We start from the raw sequence: 16,865 nt of genomic DNA, 5'->3' as shown, positions 1-16,865 counted from the left end.
TTCCTTTCCTTTCCATCCAATATTGATCCCAACTTACCCAGTCCTGCTGGCCTAATTCCAGTACTGCAACCAGAACCTAGTGTGGAGAGTAGGAAGGGTCAAATCAAATGATTTAACACGTTAACTGAATATGAATCAGCCATATTAACTGAACCAAGTACTTCAGAATAAGTTTGGCTCATATTGTGTGAGTAGTATCCAAGAGCAGCAGATAGAAACAGCTGATAGCACTCCTAGTTCTGCCTGGCTCAGCCCAGCCAGCAGTTCCCATCTGAGCTGACATTGGCTGGACCATCTCTCTTCCCTGGCCTCCTTCCCCTGGAAGCTCCCTTCCCTAAGGACTGTGGGAGCAAAGATTACCCAGTGCTCCAGGAGGGGTATGAAGGTCCCCAGGAAAAGAAGTCGGTCAGGCCAGGCTGGACTCTTTCTTCCCTTCACACAAACTATCTCATCCTCTCGACAGGTTCCAAGCATCCCAGTGCCAACACAATACCTCTCTCTCTCACACACACAGACTCATCTTTAGTTATCGTCTTAGGGGATTGCTGGATGCCTTGATGCTCTTCACCTCCACTCTGTTTGGGAGCTATCTGCCCCCTTTTTAACTCCTAATACTGTGGTATTTCACCCACCCTGCATCTTTGGGTTAGCAAGGTAGGCTGCTTTTCCCAATCCACTAGGTAAGTATTTTTAGACACTTGTAGCAAGACCTATATAATCACTACTGGATCCAGCTGCTATTTCTGGCCCTTTATACCCCATCTCATCAGTCCATAGAGTGCATCAGTGCAATCTGGGACATCTCTCAGGTATAAAGTTGAGAGTCAGTAGCAACAAATTAGTAGGTCCTGCTGATGAAAATGGGGAACAATTGGATGCTCTGAATTAGAGCTTTTTCCCTTTTATGTTGACATCTGTGCTCTCTTTGGAACCCAACAAGATGAGTCATCATCATATCCTTGGTGTAGCCCATCCTCAATACATGGCAACTGATGGATGGCTCATTTCTTGCCTTGTACAAGTCACGTGAGTATAGCCTTGAGTCTGAGCTCCATGTTTCTTAGTACAAATTATTTCACAGGCTTTAAGGCACTAAAAATCCTAAATCCTGCAACACCTTTAAAGTATATTGGCTACTTCAAGTATTCTTGAAGTATGTACACACAGGTTCATACGTTATTTTAGGCAGCATAGGTAGTGACACAAATAATGCAGGCTGCTTGACACTTCCTATTATAAGACCATGTTTTCAGTTGCTTATAACTTTGCCAAACTTGAACTGTTCATGCTGAAGTTTTCCATGCTCGGTGTCTGCTTCAGGCTGAGTTTTTGGGTAAGTTTAAGCAAAAATAGTTTAGTAGTTTTTCAGAAGAAGACTAAAGAAATATATCGGTTTTGCCCATGTTGATGAATTGGTGGTGGTATTATTATTTAGAAGCTCTAGAACCTCTCTGGTTTGGCACAGGGACCTGAAATTTGGCAAGGGGGTTGCGCTGGGGTCAGGGATTGCCATCCCTGTGAAATACTCTCCCCATATGGCCAAGTTATGAGAGCCTTTGAACTCTCACAGATCATGCATGCTCAGTAGGGAGTCGCTAGGTTTTGGCAGAGAAATTCTGTCTGCACAGGGTATGCCCCTACAAAGCTCCTACATGTGACTGCACTGCTCATGTACCATCCCCACACAGTGACTTGCATGTTCCATCTTGGGACTGGGCAGGATTTTCCCCTGTAATTACTCTGGGCTGCTGTGGCTCCAGGCACCAGAACTGAGGGCAGGGAGACTCTCTCTCTCTCGTGTTCTCAATGCTCTCTCTGCTGATGCCCGGGCAGCGAGGAGAAAATGACTGCAGCCTGATTTAGAATGCAAGGCAGTGAGGGGGACAGGGAGAGAGCCAGAGGAGATACGAGCAAAAGGAAAACAGTGGGTGACAGTAGTGGTGGCAGCAGAGGGGGAGAAAGACGTGGCAGGGAGGTTTAATAGGAGCAGAGGAAGGAATGAGGCAGGAGCAATGATGTTGGGGGCAGAGAGAGGCCTGGAGGGGGCAAGGGGTTAGACTGGACACTTGACACACTCCCCTCCAGATCCTGGAATTAAACCTAGGAGTCTTATTCATGAGTGTCAACATTCCTCTGTGAGAAAACAGCTAACAAAGTGTATGTCGGATACTCCTCTGCTCCACATACTCAGCCTGCTACTACTAGTATCCACATACTCAGACTACTCCACTCTCTCAAGTGGCAGAGGTCTGTGCCTTGGATCTAGAGGTCCAAACCCTGCTGATGACCCAAGCTGGTGGTCAGTATATGATTCAACATGGTGGAATTTCTATTTTTTCAGTTTTTGTAGAAAAGTAAGAAATTTGTAGAAAAGTAAAGAAATGGTAAGAGAATTTTAAGGTTGCAAGGTCAATGACTCAAAAGTTAGGAAATGCCAAAATTAAGGTTGCCTGTGCAACCTTAACCCATACCCCGTATGAGAGTATTTATGAGATAGTCTTTAATTACATGATCACATTTTTTTTTAATGTTTTTTTCCACGGGGCCCCTACCACAAAACAGGAGAAAGCACCATTGTTCCATGGACATATTATCTTGAGGCTAGAGGATGTAGCTCTATGGTTCTGAACAGGGAAAACAGATTTTTTTTTTTCTTAACTTGAAATGTATTTGCTTTTGTTGCTTTATGAAACCAGATTATTACAGTAAGGTTACCAATCTAGCATCTACACTGAAATGGTGGAGGGGGAGCATTAACCATCACTCAATAGAACTAATAAGAGCCCAATTAATTCATTTGGTGTTAGGCGTGCCTGCTTAAATTCCTGTTCTACCATGCTCTGTGACAGAGGTTGCAGCCAGCTCCATGCTTATCTCCTCATCATGCACTTTAACTACAGGGACTTTGGCACACATGTTTGGGGAAGCAGGGTTTCCCCTTTGGGTACATCTACACAGCAATTAAACCCCTGCAGCTGCTTGGGTTCGTGGTCTTGGGCTCACGGGCCTTGGACTGTGGGGTGTAAAATTGCGGTGTAGATTTTTGGGCTCTGGTACTCCGTGAGAGAGGAGCCCAGGCTCCAGTCTGAGCCTGCAGGTCAACACATCAATCTTTAACCTCACAGCTCAAGCCCCATGACCCCGAGTCAGCTGATACGTGTGCCTCAGGTCTTTAATTCCAGTGTAGATGTACAGTTTGATTTGCAGCATGTATTGAAGGATGGGACCAGCGTGATAGCCTAGGACTTGGGGGAGACAGATTGCCTGCTCCACCACATACTTCCTGTGTGGTTTTGGGCAAATCACTTAGTCTCTCAGTGCCTCCATTTCCCATCTGTAAAACAGGGATAATAGCACTGGGTGTTGTGAGGTGCTCAGTTGCTATAATGTCTGAGGCCCGTGTAAGTAAGTATCTAAGGTAATAAAAGTTAACCAACTACCATGCAAGCCAGATGTAGCTTGTAGTCTTAAATTAGATATTATAAAATGATCAGAATAGTAAATGACCTCTGGAATTACTTGAAAAAATAGTTTTATTTCAAAAGGATATCATCAACTTGATCTGGAGAATTACACTCTAAACAGGTACTATTTCCGTCTCTGAATCCCCGCTAAATATTGTGGTGTTACAATCACATTTTCCTATTTATTTATTTTTTTAAACCCACACAACAGAGGAAAATGACTGATCTTTTCCTCAGGAGAAACAGTGGGCCCAAGTATATATCAAGCATTGTCAAATGCATAAAGGAAACACATTTAAAAATACATTTCTCTCTTATCTTACAGTTTTAGTAATTGCAGAAACAACATGAAGTAAAAAAAAAAAAAAAAGGATGGAAGGAAGGAAATTTAGACAGAAATCAGAGTTTTAAATTTGAGGAAAGGACGTCAGGATCTAAACCCACCAAAGTATGTTGCTGCATTTAGAATTTTAAATTTTGTTTAACACAATTGGCATCTGAGCTGCTTTACGTGCCAAAGTTCAGCCAAGTTTGAATTAAAATATCGGCATTCCAAACCTCTCCAAAGCCCAGTTGTATTAATGGAGACATTGACAGACGAGTAGCTGTAGCAACACTGCTGGATGCCACATAATTAGAGCTTGTAAAGTCTGGGCTTTGACAAACCTTTCTGCTGATTCTTACTTCTCAACTTCTAGGGGGTGGGGAGGGAGAGAGTATGGTATTAAACTGTGAATTAGGTAAGAGAGCACGAATACCCTTAGCTTCACACTACATCTAAGGCTTGGTATTTAGGAGAAATTTCTCTATTTCATCATTAGGGTGCAGTTAGTTGTTTTGCTGGTTATTGAATTTGATGGGGGTTGAGCACGTGTATGTAATCATAGAATCATAGAATATCAGGGTTGGAAGGGACCTCAGGAGGTCATCTAGTCAACCCCCCCTGCTCAAAGCAGGACCAATCCCCAATTTTTGCCATAGATCCCTAAATGGCCCCCTCAAGGATTGAGCTCACAACCCTGGTTTAGCAGGCCAATGCTCAAACCACTGAGCTATCCCTCCCCTTTTACATTTAAATAAGAGCTTAAAGATAGACTTGTATGCTCTGCAAGCTAAAAACAGAATTAGATCAGAATTAACTGTTTTTCCTGTGGATTACATTTGACTTTAAAAAAAAAAATGTTATAGTGTTAAACAGAGGATTAAGAGTAAACCAAAGCACATTTGATGAGAAACCTCCAAATTATCCAATGATGGTTTTAGTTTCCCACTTGAGGTACATGCATATATAGAGAGGAATGGTTCCCTTCACCCCAATGTGAATCAAAAGTGGCAAAGAATACACCTATACCTATAAATGGCAAAGAATTCATGCTTGATATCCAGGTGATCTAAAACATAGCTCCATCCCTGGGTCCTTTTGAATGATAAATTGACTGCACCTTGCGTAGGGCAGAAAAATGTGATGGGAAATGTTTTATACATTTCTGTGAAGGAAAAAAATAGAATTTAGGAAAACTCTTTCTGGGCTCAGATCCTGGAAATATTTAAGTACATGCTTAACTTTAAGCATATAAGCATATAAACATAAGCATATAAGCTTAAACCTTTAAGCATATAAATAGTCCACTGAAGTCAATGGTATGCACACATGCTTAAATAAAGTATGTACAAAAATGTTTGCAGACTCAACACATAGTGAGCAAGCTTTCCTTTAAAAATAAATCCAAGATTTTAAACTGGGATTTTCAAGAGAGTCTGAGGGACGTAGGAACCCGAGTCGAATTTACTTTCAGTGGCAATTGGGTGTATAACTCACTTAGGTTCCTTTAAAAATCCCACCCTAAAGTCCTCTGGACTATACCCAGAAGAGCCAAGGTATTCTCTTGTAAGACAAAATAATGAACTGAGTCCTAGGAAGAAAGCAGGTAACTGTCAGAGCTTAATTTTTCTTCGGTGGTTTTTTGTTTGTTTTTTTGTTGGTTGGTTTTTTGATAACTTGAGAGCCAGGGATGGTGACCTTGCTAATTGATACTCTGCATATGCTTGGAGGTCACTAAAATCTGGAAGTAGCCTCTGAAAGGTGCTATTGTCTATCACTAACTTCCTGGCAATACTGGGGGTTTATAAACAAAATGATGTATTGGGTGTTACTAGTACATTTTGCCTTGTGCCAAACATATTTATGTTCGTAAACTGAAGGTTTCTCAATAGCTGAACACTAAGTGTGTAATATGTATTCTATAATTTATGAGCACTAAGGCCCAGATCCTGAAAGGTATGTGAAGTGGGTTGGGTTAGACCTCATCTAAACTGTTGACCTCCACCCTTCTTAAACCAAACAGTGAGAACAAGCTAAACAGACCCACTTCAGCAAAGAGGGTATGTGACCCTATACAAGAATTTGGACTTTGTGCTCCATATTGTCTGTATGCATACACACATATAATCAGAGACAGAAACAGAGACACAGCCAGGCAGGCAGCCTAGAAACATAGTAACATGGGCCTGTGACAAAGGAAAGAGAAAAAGCTTTTGGGAGTGTAGAGTGTTGGCTGGAAAGACAGGCTTGTACTGGTGAACAAAGCAACAGTCTCCTACTATTTGATTCCTACAGTGTTCAGAGGTACAGAACCTTGTACATTCCTGATAAATAAACAAGACTGCATACAAAAAAAATTACCCAATTCCATCGTCAATTTCAACACCAACTGGAACAACGCACCTTTGACTAATTGCTTGGGGTAAAAAGGGGTAATAAGTATTTAGGCACCTGAAGTCCATTGAAATCAATGGATGTTAGGGGCATAAATATCTTTGGGGATCTGGGCCTAAGCTTCTTTAGGTGAAAATTACCTGCACCTGGTCAAGTCAGGTCAGGATTGAAAACCTGCTATCGCTATGACCTTAAGTGGTACAACCTGTATTGGTCAATGCCGAGTGCTGGGTGGCAGTTAATTAACCCAGAAACCTCAGGAAGTGCCAATGGCTTCGGGCTGATGAGCGCGCGAGGAGGATAGTGGAATTCTTGATGGAGGAAATGCCATCAAAAGGCGGACGAGCAAATTCACTCAGTGTTTTTGCCAGTGACATCCACACAGGACAGATTGGGTCCTTCAGCTGTGGCTGATAACCAATCTAGGAGTGGAGCGCCGAAAGGCAGGCAGATGGAAGATCTCCTTTGCTCTGGCAACTCCTGCAGCATAGCTGGTTCCAAATGTATCAACTCCCATCCTTCCTTTGCTTCAGACCAGTAAAGTCAAGAGGGGGATGCTGACACATGGACAGAGCAGCACCTCCATATCAACTGCCCAGGCTATTGCAGCCACATCGCATGGAGAGGAGGCTCCATTCTTGCTGGCAACATGGAGACAACATGGAATGTGGCAGTTACGGGTTATAAGCTGTCACTTGATTGGAGTAGAGGAGGGCACCACAGGTCACCTTCGACAGTGGGAGGAATCACTGCGTTCCATTGGTCAGACACCACCCACCACAAAGCCGGGCAGCCCCTAGACAGTTTGGTGCTGGACCGCCACAATCTGCTCACCTCATGGGGATACGTGTGGCTACACCAACAGTTGAATGGCAGACGGAAAACTTGCACCTGGCAAAAATAAGAAACCAAGAACTTTCTGGCTTGACAGCTGGAATATCAGGACCATGTGTCTGTGACTGACAGACTATGATGAACTACAATAAACAAGCAGCATACAGAAGTCAGCTTTGATAGACCGTGAACTGTACAAACTCAATGTTGATATTGCAGCACTTCAGGAAACAAGACTTGCAGACGCTGGTTCTGTCCAAGAGGCCAATTACACCTTCTTTTGGCAAGGTAAAAGCAGATAAGAAAATCATCTGCATAGTGTTGGTTTTGCTGTTAGAAATAAGTGGGTAAAGCTCCTAGAAACACCCATTGGGAAGTCAGAGAGTATCATCTCACTTAAACTTCAAATGACCATCGGCTCTGTGAACATCATTAGTGCCTATGCACCAACACTCAAATCTAGCCCCGAGGAGAAGGATACATTTTATGACTTTGAATCAAGTTGTCAAAAGAATACCATCAGCTGAGCAACTTTTCCTCCCTGGTGACTTTAATGCAAGAGTCAGTGCAGACAACAACTCATGGCCAGGTTGCCTAGGACATTTTGGCATTGGCAAGATGAATGAGAATGGCCAATGACTTCTTGAATTCTGAGCCCAAAATCAAATGTGCATTGCCAATGCACATTTTACAGGAAAAAATCACCACAAAGTGTCATGGCGACATCCGTGATCAGGCCACTGGCACCAATTACACTTTGTTATCGACAGGAGGAAAGACCTACCCTTAGTGCAGAACACTCGCATGTTCCACAGTGCTGATTGTGACACTGACCACTCCTTGATTATTAGCAAAATGAAGATTACAACCAAGAAACTACATAGAGCAAAACCTAGGAGCAAGCCCAAAAATCAATGCTATTAACACCAAAAACCAGAGGAAATGCCGGGAGTTTATGAAGGTTTTTGAACTTAGCATGCATGGGAAGTCATTACTAGAGAAGGCAGAGGAATTCTGGGCAGATTTAAGAACAACAATCCCTGAAACAGCTTTAGCTGCATTTTGAGGAAAGAGACCATCAAAAAAAGGACTGGTTTGAAGAAAATGAAGGGGAACTATTATGTCTCATCAACATTAAGAACACAGCCTATCTGGAACACAACAAGAAGCCAACAGAGAACACCTCAAAGAGACTTCGACATGCAAAAACCGAGATACAGCAAGCAAGCAGACGCTGTGCAAATCATTACTGGATCAAGCTCTGTGAAGACATACAGATAGCCTCAGACACAGGAAACCTCAAAATCATGTATGATGGCCTGAAGAAAACTCTAGGTCCCACTGTCAACAAGGTTGCCCCTCTCAAATCGCACAGTGGTGAAACCATTAGAGATAAAACCAAGCAATTGTCAAGTTGTGTTGAACACTATTTAGAGCTATATGCACAAGAAACATCACTGGACCAAATACCAACTCTACAGGTCATGCCAGAGCTAGATGTGGAGCTCACTGTAAAAAAGCTAAGCAAGGCCATTGATTTGCTATCAAGTGGCCAGGCTCCTGGAAAAGATGGTATCACAGCGGAAATCCTCAAGGGTGGGAAAGACAGCCTATTACCATATCTTCATCAGCTACTACTTACGTGCTGGAAAGGGGGTAAGGTACCACAAGAGATGTGCGATGCAAACATCATTATTTTGTATAAAAATAAAGGCGAAAGGACGATTGCAACAACTACAGGGGTATCTTGCTAATAAGCGTAGCAGGAAAAGCTTTTGCAAAAGTCGTCTTAATGCGCCTACAACAGCTGACGAATCGTGTCTACCCTGAATCACAGTGCAAATTCAGGGCTGAAAGATCAACTATAGACATGATATGTTCTCTGCATCAACTCCAAGAAAAGTGCAGAGAGCAAAACCGACCATTGTACATTGCCTTTATGGATCTAACCAAAGCATTTGACAGAGTCAGCAGATCAGGTCCATTTGCAATACTAGAAAAGATAGGATGTCCACTACCCCTGTTAAGTCTTATACATTCATTCCACAACAACATGAGAGCAACTGTCCAATTTGATGGGTCCACTTCAGACAGCTTTGAGATGCAAAGCGGAGTGAAGCAAGGATGTGTTCTTGCCCCTACACTATATGGAATCTTCTTTTCAGTACTCTTGAATTGTGTGTTTAAGGACATGAAAGATGGAGTGTATCTCCACACAAGATCAGATGGGAAACTCTTCAACCTGTCCCGACTTAAGCCAAAGACCAAAAAGTCAAAAAGGTGCTAATCAGGGAACTTCTATTTGCTGATGATGCTACCCTTATAGCCCACAATGAAGATCTATTGCAAGAACTCAAGGACTGCCTTTCAAGTACCTGTCAGGCATTTGCTCTCCCCATTAGCATCAAGAAAACAGTTGTATTTTGGGTTCCACAAGGTCCTTCAATTACCTTAAATGCAAATCAACTAGAAGTAGTCCTATAGTTCAGCTATTTAGGTTCTTTAGTGACCACCAACCTCTCACTGGATGAAGAACTATATGTTCGCATTGGAAAGGCTGCCACCACCTTTAGAAGACTAACTAAAAGAGCATGGAACAACTCAAAGCTTACCATTAAGACCAAAATGCTAGTGTACCAAGCTTGCCTCTTCAGCACTCTCATGTGTGGTGGGGAAACTACTAATGCTCATCAGGACAAAAGGTTGAACAGTTTCCATTTATGTTGTTTACACTGCATACTCAACACCAAATGGAAAGATAAAGTCACCAACACAGAGGTTCTTCAAAGGGCAAATTTACCAACTGTTACAGCCCTAGTCAAGGAAAGAGGACTGCGCTGGCTGGGCCATATGAGTACGTTGGAAGATAGATAGATACCCAAGGACATGCTATGTGGGGTGTTATCAAAGGGAACAAGAACAACAGGATATCCCAATAGGATATCCCATAAAGACACATGCAATTGAGATATGAAGGAATTTGGAGTTGATCCTGACCAATGGGAAATCTTGGCAAGTGATCGTAACAAGTGGTGTGATTGTCTCCATCAGGGTATCAAAGTCCATGACAAGAGCTCGCTCCTACAGCTTGAGGAGAAAAGAGCCCGTAGAAAGCAAGCAGCTCCCAACCAAGGTACATCCTTTGCAATAACTGCCAAAGATCATGCAAATCTTGGATTAGCCTATTCAGTCACATGAGACATTGCAGACTATCTACATCATAGGCTGCAATTCCCACCATCTCTCACAGACGAAAGGATACCAGCATTATGCCTGCAAAGCCCAACAGTATGTTTAATTTCCTTTAGCACATCTTCACTTTCCTCTGTAAATCATTTCTGCCTTAACAGATAAAAATCATTTCTGTTTTCAGCTCAAATCCATCCCCAAATATAGTCTGCCCCTCCAAATGTATTTAGTGCTGCTTCCCTCCAAATCAACTAATGCTGCCACTCAAATCAGTTGCTCTCCCTCTACTTTTTAGAAAGGTTCCTCTTCCTTCAGCCTTTTTTTTTCCATTGCTCTTTTGGGTAAGTTTGAGGCCTTTGGCCAGCTCCTCCTCTTCACCTTAGCACTTTGCTTTTAAGACCCTGTACCCCTGATCTTAAAGGAACAGCTTTTCAGAGGCAATCCTATTCCTCTTTCCCATTCTGTGAGAAATGTAGCAGACTCCAGTACTCTGCTCCCCTTCTCACTTCATCAAAAAAGAACTAGTGGACACTTGAATCGCTCTCTGCCCTGTTTCCCCACTTCTCTCCTGTTCAAGAAGTAACAGTACTAGGGCTGCTCCACTCTTGTCTTCTCCACAGGAGCAGGTTGAGTGTCAGAACTTCAGTTCCACAGGAAATTCTCAAACACACTTTCATACCACTCTGGAACAAAATATAGAATTCTCAAAGTTTCCTATGGAAGAAGAAAGCCAATTTTTTTTGTTTTGAATCAAAATGTTTCAATTCAAATTTTGAAAAGAAATAGAGCCTGGGAGCCCAAGATCCAAGACTCCCAGATCAGTCATGGCTCATAGGGATATTAGGCTCCCAGGTCCTCATCAGCCCTAGTGAACAGATTAGCAGAACCCATTGCATTGAGGGGAACCGGGTGCCTAGAAGCCCTGGGAGCCATGGCTGAGCCAGGAGCATAAGCTTGGGAGATCAGGCTCCCAGATCCATGGCAAGGCCCCAAGCAGGGTTTTCAGAGCTTCCACGCCCAATGTTGTGGAGCCAGGAGCTGATCCCTATCTACAGCTGGGGCTCCCAGAGCTTCCAGTTCTGGGAAGCCCAGGAGTCCCCAACCTTGGGGCTGTCTGTCCTGGAGCTGCAGAACCTGGGAAGCCTGGTGTTCCCAGTAGCTTGCCAGGAAAGTGGGAACCTGCCTATGGTTTGTCAGAAGTTTGTGTCAAATAGACTTCTGAAAAACATTTCTAATTAGACGAATTGGCATTTTCCAAGAAGCCCCACTTGGTTGGAAGCTTCCTGGCCATCTCTATTCTCCAGAAGAGCCTGAGCTTGCCTCCCAGCATTCTTACCTGGGTAAAATTTAGTATCTATGTGAGCAAGTGGACAAATGGGGCCAAATTCTCAACTAGTGTAAATCATCACATCAATGGAGTTATGTCATTTATACTAGCTGAGGACCTGGCCCATGATCTTTTCAATCACAGACTATGATTTACGAGCCTCTTTGTGTGGGCTATGAGAAGGGATCCCAGTATTGCCAAGCCCAAGCATTCAAAAATGATGAGATAAAAAAAAAGTCTTCTGGTTTTTGAGGTTTAGGGGGTGCATTTTGGGCTGAGATTTTAAACTTTCCTCTGCAACCATGAGGAATAGGAACATTTTTAAAAAAAATTAAATCTGGGATTCTCCCCTAAGCACATGAATGCAGAAGCTAGGGCTTTCAGAAAAACCTCAAATATGGTGAGACCCAATAAAAATCACAAGAGCTGGCAATAGTAGCCGAGGATGTCAAGAAAGAAAGCGACGAGGCGTAGCCGATGGGGAGATCTGGGCACAGCAAGATAACCTTCTGCATTGAAATAGCTGCAGTAATTATACTTACTGAATATGATATAGGGGAATGTGCCTTTCACAAACAATTTCATATTATACTTCTTGTTTCAAATGTGAAATTACATGCTACTTTGGCTATACATGGCACAATGAACTTTAGCTCATTAGTTTTCTTTAAACAATGCAAAGTATTCTGGGAGACCAGGTGCTCAGATATTATAGACTTGATTAACGGGGAGGGGGGAGGGGGAGGAAATGAGTGGTTTGGACTGGTCATGGGTGAACACGGTTTGATAAATACCACTCTAATTAATCTGCAAAAAAAGTGGCTGTCATATTTGTTGTTCTGTTACCAGCAGTTTACACAGTACATAAATCTCTACTTGAACCCACAGAAAACTTAAGAGTTTTCATGCACACGTTCAACAACTACAAAATGGTACCATAATAAAACATTAGACGGACATCATATTGATGGGACATCCAGAAAATGCCCAAATAACAAACCTCAGACATGATGTAATATTAGAAATGTATTCATGCTTCTTAGGTAACACAGAATTTTATAGCATATTTTTTTTCATAGTGAAATAACAGAGTTGCAAAACTGTCAAAGCAAAAACAAAACGAACAAAAAAATCAAAGCACTAAAATGTTTTATTTCTGTTTCAAGCTAACAAAAGACTGTTGCTCTCCATGACTGGTATTATATGTAACAATCTCTGGGGCTGAGGGAGAAGAGAGAGGAAAGCACACTTGAAAGTGCTGTTCTATTTTGGTCCTATCCTTCTAATCCAGTATCTCCCCTACTTTCCCCCCTGAGTTTTCAAATACAATGGAATATAAACTATTAGAAAAAGCTGAAGTGTAGGTTTGTGATCAATCATTCTTTCTATTTTTCATTCGGTATTTAATAAGGAATGGAACTCCAATTTTTCTTATTGTATGGATCTCAAGCCAAGCATTTCCTCCCCCGTTTGGTCCCTTTTTTAGGTTGATCTAGAACAAGAAAATTAAAAGATCTATTTTGAAGATCAGCCCCTGCTTCTCTTTTTAGCCATTTTTTCTCTTCACTATTGAAGCCTTGTCATGTGAAATGGAAAAAAGGTCCTGGTTTTAAATGTACAACCTTCCTGCACCTCTCACTCCTTATCCCTCCCACCACATAATCACAATAACATGCCCCATGTTAATGCCATGCTTGTAGTGTGCCATCTCATTCTGCATGTTACCTTTGAGCAGATCATTTTCCTCATGTTCTCAAAGCAATCTGAATTTTCCTGCAGGGTTGGCTCGGCAGAGCTATTTTCAGCACGTTTGTGGTGTCACTCTTCATCACCTGCCTAATAGTTACTTTCAGACTTAAAAAGAGCAAAGGCCTACAGGTGAATGGCAGTTAATTTCAAAGCTTGGTGAGACAGAGATAAAAGCATAAGGCCAACATTTTCAGAGTTGGGCACTTAAATCAATAAGGAGAAATTCACGCTGAGTAGTGCCTTATTCCAGAAGTAGTTCCATTAAAGAAAATGGAGTTATGTAAGAACGGCAGAAGCTAGTCCATATTTAAAAGCTCCTGTATAAAAGTGGCCTGGCTTTTATAGATGCTGAGCACCTGCAGCTCTGATGGCCTAAATATGGAGGTAGCTGCCTGACTTTAGGCATCCTCATTTGAAAATAGTGACCCAATCTTTACACTGACCATTTCAAACAAGTGTATTCAATTTGACTCTTTGGGAAATTCCTTTGAAAAATGTCAGAGTTCCACTAGGTTTAGGTAACTCTTTGTTAAACAGTTATGGTTGCTGGGATTAGCAGCAATACCTGGTCACTGGGAAAAGCTCACCCATACCAGCATGCAGTGTTGGTAAGTAAAGATTTCTGTGGGAAGCGTTATCAGTGGAAACATTAACCTATAGCAAATGGCAGAGGTCAAAGAACTACTATATAATTCCTGTTCAGGTAATTCTTGAGAAAACAGAATTTTCAAGTATTGAAAAAAATCAAGTGGTTTATAGTTGTTAGACTAAAAAATATCCCAACCCTGAGAAAGCTACCTATCAGTGTAAGAGAAATCAGACTGTCAACTGGTGGGGAGTATTTCTATCAATGTTGAACCTGAAATAATGTGTTTATTTCTGGTTTTGGACCTCTTAAATATGGATTCAAGGACTGAGTACATACCATTATTGGACTTTGCAATGTACCACCAGGAGGGGGCAGTGGTCTGCTACAAGTGCAGTTCCCTGCTATTAAAGCTATTAAAGGGAGCTCCCTTCTTTCTGTCTCTGGTGGCTATCCAGACCAGGTTGAAGTTGTATCAGTTTCAAAAGGGTTAGATAACCCCGGTTTCCTCCCAGTTCATATCCCTCCTTTATTAAAACAGGTTCGAATATCTCGGCTGTCATGTGAGCTACTTGCTGAGGGTGAGCTGCTGCATTTGTCTGCACAATTATTGCATCTAAATTCCCTATTGCTGGTAGCTAACTCATTATTGTGAAGCGCTTTCCCATACAGGCAGTATGACGAACTTTTAAATAATTTCCAACACAAACATTTTCCTTTGGATGGGTTCTAAAAGCACCATCCAAAATGCAGGGCCCAAATTCCATGAGGGGCTCAGGGAGCTAAGAGTGCTGAGCATTTTGCAGGAGACACTGAGCACATCTCTGCACCCCAGGTGCAATCCTGTGAACGGGTGATCAGTCAAATCCTCTGTAGATTTGATCATTTTTTGCTTTGCATAATATTATCTTCTTGATCAGCATCGACTCCCATTAATGACTAAGGAGGAATGTCCATGCACTGAAAAGAATATTCCCTATAAGCAGCAACTGCACCGCATCTTTTAATCTAAGACAGCCACCCAATATTTCAGAAAATTCTGCTGGGTTCTGCTCTTTCAGAGATAATAAAGCAAAATTTAGCTTTTCATTTTTTGCTTTGCTCTATATCTGAATATTCTTTGTTTGAGTTGAGCTGAAATTCAATTTATAAAACAAAGATATATATTTTTAAAAACTTATTTTATTAATTGGTGCTGCAGATTCCCCCTCTCAATGGGAGGAAGTATGGTCCTGTTAGTAAGTCACTGGATTGGGAATTGAGAGACATGGGCTTGTTTCTTAACTCTACCACAAATTTCCTGTATGACCTTGGAAAAGTCACTTAATCATCTTTGTGCCTCAGTTACCCACCTGTAAAATGGGAATAATAGTATCTCCCTACCTGTCAGGAATGATGAAAGGATAAATTCATTGTTTGTGAAGTGCTCAGATACTGTGGCCATGAGTAGACAGAAACAGGTTATAAACCAATGACTGCTCCCATATGACTATTTATTAAAGGTCATTACAAATGGAGTTTTACCTTACAAAGCATCATTACTTCAGAAGCTTTATAGCAATATATTTTTAGATGCCTGCTCAGCAGTCACTGTTTCAGTTTGTGAATTGGATCTAGCTCTGAAACTGCTCTCCAGTTACATTTTAAGAAGTACTTACTACTTCACCACAGCCAGGGTGTGGGTGGGACATTGTAAAATGCTAACATTTCCTCTTCTCCAACAGAGTCTCAGCTGACCCAAAGATTCTTTCGCCACTCTAGCAAAGTGGCAGATCTCATAAGATATCTTGGCGCATTTCTAACGAGTACTGGAGAGGAGCTGAATGTCATGGTACAAATTGGTATCAAATGGTAACAATGGAAGGCACAAGAGAGAGGGGTCCTGGAAGTTAAATTTAGAGGGTCAGGAAAAGGATTTAAGGCAAGGGCCTCGTATTCTCTGAAAGGCTCCTAATTCTACACTCAGGTCTAGCTGGCTCAGAGAGCCCCCAGGAGAAACTTGGGGGCTCTCAATGCATGAATGCAAAAGGCAGTATAAAGAAGAAGGGTTGAAGTTCATTCAGCATTGGGAAAGGAGAATCTATACAGAAGGGATGAGCTCCACCTTAACTAAAGTGGGAGCAGACTGCCAGAAGAAAAAATTAACAAGTGTTAGATCAACTATTTAATATAGGAGCTAGGGGGAAAGCTGACAAGTGGAGAAGAGCAGTCAGGTCAAAGACATCTGCCAGTTAGCCAAAAGCAATATTATATCTGTTAATAAAAGGCAGGACAATCAAAGCTGAACTGGAGGAGTGGACAGGTTAAGATCACAGAGAGATTTGCTAGAAAAATAATGGGGTCAGTTAAGGAGTTAAATAAAAAGCAAGCAAATAAATAAATAAGACTAGAAAAGTCTATGTAGCAAAGTGACAAATATAAAAGCAAAAAAGGAGAAGGGTAAGTGTTCTTGATTGATGTATGTTTTGGGAATACATGAATCCTTGTAACAAACCACAGTCTTATTACCTCTGGTAAATTCACTTAGCTCCTACCTTACCCCTGCCAGGGACACTGGTCTTTCTGCCACCTCCCAGGAGGAGTTCATTGATGGTTTTGTTTTAAATTCAGAGAGATGACATTCCATATACAAATTTGCTTAAAAAAAAAAAAAAATCAAACTGAAGTCATTTAGCAATGGATGTGCTTCTGCATACCTTTGGATGGCCAAAAGCCTTACTGCATGCAGGGTGTTCTTATAGTTGGATGCAGCAAAGTTATAGCTGTGTGGATCCCAGGATATTAGAGAGACAAGGTGGGTGAGGTAATATCTTCTACTGGACCAACTTCTGTTGTTGAGAGACACAAGATATGCCCTGAGGAGAAAGTCCAGGATATGAACCTTAGCACTCTTAAAACCACCTTCACCAAACAAGGACACTCCACCAGTTAAGTGGATCACATCATGGAACAGGCCACCCAAATACCCAGAGAGAACCTGCTTTAATACAGAAATAAAAT

At 41.9% G+C, this 16,865-nt stretch overlaps 1 protein-coding gene across 6 annotated transcripts in view; it reads right to left on the bottom strand.

The window, feature by feature from the left end:
- LOC102947282 (heparan sulfate glucosamine 3-O-sulfotransferase 1) overlaps positions 1–16,865 on the bottom strand; it is a 106,908-nt gene that overhangs the window by 25,213 nt on the left and 64,830 nt on the right. The window contains exon 1 of one of the 6 annotated variants that reach the window (XM_043551109.1): positions 16,562–16,726. The exons of 4 other annotated variants lie outside the window; for them this stretch is intronic. The gene's annotated coding sequence lies outside the window, so the exon portion shown is untranslated. Of the gene's footprint in view, positions 1–37; positions 62–16,561; positions 16,727–16,865 lie in introns of those variants that run through there. One more of the 6 variants, XM_043551110.1, reaches the window with a different exon arrangement.

The sequence above is a fragment of the Chelonia mydas genome, chromosome 7, assembly GCF_015237465.2.
Source record: "Chelonia mydas isolate rCheMyd1 chromosome 7, rCheMyd1.pri.v2, whole genome shotgun sequence".
NCBI classification, from domain to species: Eukaryota; Metazoa; Chordata; order Testudines; family Cheloniidae; genus Chelonia; species Chelonia mydas.
This window is presented reverse-complemented; position numbering and strand designations above follow the sequence as displayed.